Here is a 7,989-nt window from a genome sequence, read left to right as displayed (position 1 = left end):
CGCTCGCGACTCAACCTCTCAGTAGAATCACTCTGAAGTTTGTTGTGGGAAAGACGGGAAGCGCGGAGGGTCAAAATAGTCTCATTGTACAGATTTACATAACGCGATGTTTTCTGAAAATCTTTAACGCTATTATTTAAATATCTGTAACTTTGGTGATGCATGTATAATCAGGAAACTGTGAAAATAGTTTAATAATCATGCTAGCAACATGTTAATCATGCTAGAAACATGCTAGCAACTTGCTAGTAACTTGCTAATAATGCAAATAACATGCTAGCAACATACTAGTAACTTGTTAATCATGCTACCAACATGTTAATCATGCTAGAAACATGCTAACTAAATGCTAATCATGCTAACAACATGCTAGCAACATACTAGTAACTTGTTAATTATGCTAACATGATAGTAACTTGCTAATCAAGTAGGATGTCAATAGTTTAATAATCATGCTAGCAAACATGCTAATCATGCTGTAAACATGCTAGCAACATACAAGTAACTTTTCAATCATGTTATAAACATGCTAGCAACACACTAGTAACTTGCTAATCGTGCTAGCAACATGATAGTAACTTGCTTATCATGCTAACATGTTAATTATGCTAGAAACATTATATGCTAATCATCCTAGAAACATGTTAGCAACATGCTAGAAGCATGTTAACAACATGCTAATAACTTGCTAATAATGCTAATTATGCAACCTAAAGTTTGTCTTGACAAACTTTTTTATCTAGTTTAATTATATTTTTGTGTAAATATTTAAGTTTGTGTGTGACAGTGTACATGTGTGTTGGTATTTTGGCAATATTACATCAAGCAATCAAACCAATAAAATTGCTTTCAGATTGATATTTGTATGTCATATTGCCTTTATAGATGTAGGCTACAAGATATAGTGTGTATGTTCTAATAAAATCTTAAAGAAAATCATAAACAACCTCTCAGTCCATGTAATCGTCATGTCATCCTGAAGCTCACGTTACAAAAAATAATTTGCGCTGGTTCGAGACATGATTTTTTTCCGCAAGTACAAATAAGGATATGTTTGTTTCTTAGAAGGTGTGGTTCCTTTAAAATCTATTGAGTTTTTAGTTACAATAATATTTGAACAAAAAAAAACTTAATTCATATTGTTTGCACACACATTTTTTATATTTCACATTCTAGCATTACGTTGAACGTTTATCCATTCAGCATTTCTCACGGTTTTCATTCATTTTCATTTTCATGTAACTCTGTGAGTACCTTGTAAAAGCGACCTGACATATGAAACCATACACCTTTATATTGTTTGTTGAACGTTTATTCATAATATAATATAATATAATATAATATAGTTTGCATATATGTGTTTTTGTTGAGTAAATAAGGCTTTTATGGCTCATATATTAATATAGTGAGTATATGAAAAAAGTATAGATAATTAAGTAAACCTCAGTTCAAAACAACCCAACCGCTGGGTCAAAACAACCCAATAGCTGAGTTATATTTAACCCAGCATTTTTTTAGAGTGAATAGGCTTTCTCTCCATCCTCCTGTGTAAACATGCATAACATTCTCCACATTCTATAACTGAGGTCCTCTGTGGTTTAACATCCATGTTCTACATTTCACTGTCCATCAAAAAGACCCTGTGCTTAAAAGCCATTGATTACGACTCAAAGTGCAGACTCATATCATGTGTAACTCTGAATCATAGAAATACTAAGAGGATCAAAAGTGCTCAATGCAATGTGCTCGACTAACCAGCAGGGGGCACAACACTACTAGTACATTCATATTAGCTAGAATCTCTTTCACGTCAATGTTTACCATGAACTATCCTGTAATGGTTTCATGGCTAATAAAGTCACTCTTCTGTGATTTGGTTGGTCAAAGGTGTAGCGCCTATACCTGAAATGGTGAGATGGCACTCCTCACATAATGCTAAAATCTACCTTATGTCATAACTGCCAAATGACCAGTTTTTGTTCAATAAACCAAAATAACAACAACTAAAAACGTAACGACCTGTCTCACAAAACAAGACTCAGACAACCATGCTCTAAAAAACCATAATGTCAGATAAAAGTTGGCTTGGAGGAAGAAAAAAAGGTCAACAGCAAGTAACATAAAATAGAAAACAGTAAAATAACTTGGGTTTGGGGAGGAGAAACCACGATCAGTAAAAAAGCCAGCGAAGGATTGGCAGGTAGCCTATAAGATATCTCTGCAGGACTCCCGCAGGAGCCCGGAACTCTCACACGCACAACCTCCACATCTCCTCCCTGAAGCTCTCGTTCGTGATCTCAGCTTGTTTTCACTTTTAGTGTTTTCTATATAAAACACACAACTTTGCCCTGCGGAACTTGGCCCTGCATTTTAGTATGTGTGGTCATAAACACTAACACGAAATGGTGGGAGAAGAAAGGGGTGTGCTATAGACAGAAAGAGAGGGCATGTATGTTGAACTTCGCAACACATCTGTCCTGGTTCTGTAAGTGGACCCATCAGGCCGTGCAGACTCAAGCATGTGTAATGGTCACCTTGTCTGTTTAAACCAATTAGTTAAGTCTGTCTGTCACTCTCAGCATGTGTCAGGCCTCGTTCGACCTCTGCATCTGTTCTCTTTCAGGCTGTGGAGATAATGGGGGCAATTAGTTAATTCAGCATTGATTTAACTAGACAAGCTCTGAATGGGAATTTTAGGAACGTTTCACACCCAATGCAGAGCGTTTCTACTATAGTCTACAAGTATTTTATAAACTCCTTTACATATAATTAGAACCTTCCTGAGTAAGTTCACTGCTTTAATCATTATAATAAACAAATTTTTTATTTTTTTTTTCCAGTAAAAAGAAAGAAAGGCAAGGCTGCATTTATTTTTATCAAAATTTGGTTCAAAAGCAAAATTGTGAAATATTATTACAATTTAAAAGAACTGTTACTGTTAGAAGATATAATAATGATTTCTGAATGAATATGTGACACTGAAGACTATCACAAGAATAAATTATATTCTAAAATATATTAAAATAGTTAAAAAAACTGTTATTTTAAATTGTAATGATATTCTACAATATTGCTGTTTTACTGGATTTTTGATCAAATAAATGATGCCTTAGAGAGCATAAGAGACTTCCTAAAAAAAATAATAAATAATAATAAAAAAAAATCTTAATTATACCAAAACTTTTCACTGCATCTTCAAAATTATCTTGTGTTTTATTGAGACTTTACAAACAATGACCATTTCTCTATTTATGTTCTTAAAACAACATACATTTACTCAGAAGCAATGCTATATTAATTAATAAGATTTTTCATAGGTACACTTGAATAAACCTAAAATAAATAATAATAAAAAAATAAGTCATCCAAAAAATATTGAAAACAAGTCTTATTTTACATATTTGCTCCTTAAGTAAAGGATGTTTTTACTAGAAATCTAGAAAAAAAATGCTGATTACGAAAATAATTTTCACATTAAAAAATGACTGTTGCTTTGTCTTACAAATTGCAGGATAGTAGATCCCACTGTGATTTCAAATGTTTTACTGTTGTTTCATGCCGTGGGTGCGGCGATTCTTCTGCCACCATTCATCAGTAATGTCACTTAGTGTCTGTCGTCATGCTCTCCCACAGCCCTTTGCTGTCCTTTATTCCATCAGCATGTGGTTCTAATACAGCCCCATCAGGGCTTATCTGCAGCTGGTCTCCTGTGCTGTGTGTTCATCTGTGAGGGAACAGAATTTGTGTTCAATGTGTTTCAGCATTTATGGCTGAGTGTGAACCGCAATTAACCCATGCACTGACTGTGGTCCAACCTAACAAAGACCTGAGCCAATGACCTCACATGAGCCAAATTAAAGCATTTAACCAGCACTGCAACCCACCTGCACTGTTTGGTGTGTATTTACCGGGACTCTTTTGAACTATCGAAAATGAGACTTCAGTTTCGCTGCATTCCCAGTTTCAGACAGCTAGATGAAATGGTCCACTGAGGAGTAGAGTGATCTGAGAACAACACTGGAGAAACTTCACATTGTCTCTAAGAGGAAGCAGCTGTGGTTTATCAAGGAGGTTTCTGACAGCAGAGCCGGGACATGACAGCAATGACCAAGAGACTCACTCTCAAAAATACTGGTCTTTTAACCCGTTCTGCTGAAAAAAATCTCAAAGCATGATTCTCCGTGCTGGCTGTTGCTGGTGGTAAACCTGAAAAACCATGTTGTTCACCAGCAAAAAAAAACAAGAAAAAAAACAATCTGGTTAATGTAACACAAATATACACAAATGCTGAGTTTCAACCCAAATTTGGGTCAAATATGGACAAACCCAACCGTTGGGTTAAATTTTTAATCAAACGGTTGGGTTTGTCCATATTTGACCCAAATATGGGTTGAAACAACCCAGCATTTTTTAGAGTGTATGGTAAATAAACTGATGAACAGAGCTGGTATCATCCAAAACAGCTGATATTTTTGTTTAATTTGATCTGCAACACTTACCTGAAACTTTTTGAGCAGATGAGGAGAGTTGCAATAGTACTTTCCCCATTTTCTTCATTTATTTAAAAAAATGGCACAAAACGGGACAATGCTTAAATACACACTGTAAAAGTAGTAACCTGAAACTGAGCTTCTGCCTGATTTAACCCATATAAAGTAGTTTTGGTTGCATAAATGAATGTATTTAGGATGTTTCAGCGACATTAATATTTTTGACTTGAATAAATGTTTCCATTTTCAGGTTACCATTTTTTTTTTCAGTGTATACACATTTTATTTATTTATTTTTAATTCTTTACCTATGTTCAGTAATTTCTCCAACTTTCTCCAAATTTCTTTTTATTTAAAATGTGTAAAACCTAATGTGGTAGCTTGTAACAACAGCACTCTATAATAATTTACACAGTTAAGGTATAAGGAGTAGATTTGAAAACAACTTTGATATGTAGCAGATAACTGTGGGGGAAATTCTTTTTGAAAACAATTGTGAAATAAATATCAGAAAACAGGGTGATCACCAAAGTGGTGGAAATTGACAGGTGTCTATGTTTTTATTTTGATTGTGTTCTATTTGTTAGGGCAAATTTGCACCAGGACAAAAGACAATAGTCTCGGAAATTACATAGACTATCCCAGTGCATTTATCCTTTACATGACTAGCCCTCAGAGAAACAATTTCACATTACACAATGGACCAAAATCATTTGACAAATGACTAAAACACAGGCTTATTTACAACAATCAAAGCATAGTTATCACTTCGCTTGATTCCAGTACACATTCTCTGGTGTGCAGAGCATTTAGCGGCTGCATGATGCAATAGCCACGGGAGGCATCATTTCAACAAACGCTGCTCGAAGCAAATCGGTGAGTGATGCTCTGAGCGCTCTGATCCTGCTCGTTCCCATCATTCTGCAGGCAGAGGAAGCAGCTGGGCTCAGAAGAGCGCTGAGGTCTCTTTGGGGAACCAGGGAGAGAGATGCAGGCCTCTACACCCATCACAGTCCCACAGCGGCAGATCAGTGATCGAAGCCCGACATGTGGAGCGGGTGTGATGGGCAGAGGGAAATGAGGTGCGGATGGGGGTGGATGATGTAGCGCGTCAAGCCCTGGATGGAGAGGAGGTTTGAGGGGGTGTAGGACAACCGGTTGGGGAATGAGCGCATAGAGGTGGAGGGTGAAACGGAGGCCTCAGTGCAAATGTGAGGAGACAGGGGACAAATGTGAGGAGACGGCTGAAAAATTAATTGCTTTAACATGTGTTACGAAGGGCAGAGGTGTGTGAGTGTGTGTGTGTGTGTGTGTGTGTGGGAGAGACATAATAAGTAACTGAGTATAAGAGTGTTTATGTGATGAGCTTCAGTTGGGACACTTTTCCAACTTAAAAGAAACATTTTTAAGAACAAATACTGGTAACACTTAACAGTAAGGTTCAATTTGTTAACATTAGATATCAAGAACAAAAAAAAATTTTTTTTTTAAGTAAAACAGTAAAAAATTAACGGTAAGAAATTACTGTTTCCGTATAAATATACTTTTGTTCATTGTCAATTCATGTTCATTAATAATACATTGATTTACGTAAAATTATACAACTTAAATTGGTAAAATGGTAACCGTTTACAGGGAGGTTCAATTTAACATTACTTAACAAGCACTAACAATGAAAAATATTTCTAAAGTTCATTTAAATCTTTACTAATTTAATGTATTATTAATGTATTTATTATTAATGGACCTGAGATATAATAACTATAAATGAACAGTTATCAAAGATTAATAAAAATGACATTAATGCATTAATGACTCACTCATAGTTAACGTTAACTATTGTGAGTTTTACTAAAGTGTTACTGTTAAAACTTTACATTTAAAAATGTAGAAACTAACATTAACTAAGATATAAACGGTAAATGCTCTAAAAGAATTGTTCATTATTAATTATTATTATTGAATTTTTCATTATTATTATTACTATCATTGCTGTTCATTAATAAATGCATTAACTAATGTAAAAAAAAAATGTTATTGTAAAGTGTTATTCCAGAATATGCATACTTACCTAATATACAGTATGATAACATGGCAAATATGTCTGGATTGTATTTGTACTACATATAGTACTGGAATGTACTTTATTAACGGTCAAGAAGTAAGTTCTTCATGAAATGCAGTAGTTGTCGCTGCACATTGAACTGGGATAGGATAAAATATTTCAACAATGAAACATTTCATACACATTTCACCTTTTAGCAACACCACTAGAAGCGAATATAATTACCTATGTTTGTTTGAGCAACCAAAATAACATTGACTCAACTAATGGGGGGTGTGTGTGTGTCCAAATAATGGAAGACTGATTGTTTCTGGAATGTGTTGAAAACTTGTTTGAAAACATTGTTTGTTGCTGTACTGTTTGGTTTTGTTATAGCAGCGTGGAAATTACATACTTTACCTTTAAGAGTATATGGGGCACGCCTTTGGAGGAAGGTAAAGGAATCGTCTCCTGACGAATTCTGACAGCCGTGCTGGACGACTCTGTGCAGCAGACTCTCACATGCCTGACCAGGAAATGAGAAACAGGTGCACAGATGAAAGAAGAGAATCTACAGAGGGGCCCCGAAAAGTGGAGGCCTCAACCTTACTTCTCCTTCGCTCTTTCCCCCATCACCTGTCATACATACTATGTCTCTCACGCTGAGCTGACATGTAACCCGAGGACACCGAATGAAGCACCATACATTGGTCTTTTTTATTGGAAGTTACTGGACTAGTCACCAAGGGGGAACTTCCTGTCTTCTGTTGCCATCTTCTCTACTGCTTGGGGTATATTACTTTCTGTTTGATTCATGCTGTATGTTCTCTGGTTTTGACTGCTTGAGGCACAGTTGTATTTCAGTTTAAATGATCCATCCTAAATCACCACTTCCTGTACAGCCAGAGTATCCTACCGTACAGCGGTTAGGAGTTTGTTAAGTCTTATCTCATTGGCCAGCTTCATAAATCTCTGTAAGGAGCTCAATATGTCACCTTTTTTTTTGTTCTGGGTGTGATGTTACATAAGTTGAATGTCGATATGATTCTATCAACAGTGGGTGAACCTCACAAAACCTGTCAATAAGTCATATTTTATGCCAAAAAGAAAAAAAAAACATATCTTTTGCAAAAAGGAAATTAAACCTTTGAATTTTTTTTTTGTGCATTGTTACAATATTTTCATAATAGTGGTAGTATTTATTGTACTTGTGCCTTATTTCATGTTGATTTAATTTTTAAAAAATCATTCCTCATTATTAATTATATATAATTATATTTATTAATCATACAAATAAAATATGTAATAATCAAAATTCAGCAAAATATAACCAAACCAAAAATGTAATACTATAATAAGTATTACAGTTATGAGAATCTAATTAGAATCATTATAAAGAATAATGGGAATTACACATAAAAAAAACAACGCCTGGATGCATTAAGGTAATGAGAA

The sequence above is a fragment of the Sinocyclocheilus rhinocerous genome, unplaced genomic scaffold (genome assembly GCF_001515625.1).
Source record: "Sinocyclocheilus rhinocerous isolate Xijiao unplaced genomic scaffold, SAMN03320098_v1.1 scaffold1252, whole genome shotgun sequence".
Classification (NCBI taxonomy): Eukaryota; Metazoa; Chordata; class Actinopteri; order Cypriniformes; family Cyprinidae; genus Sinocyclocheilus; species Sinocyclocheilus rhinocerous.
The sequence above is the reverse complement of the archived record's forward strand: the minus strand, read 5'-3'. Positions refer to the sequence as shown.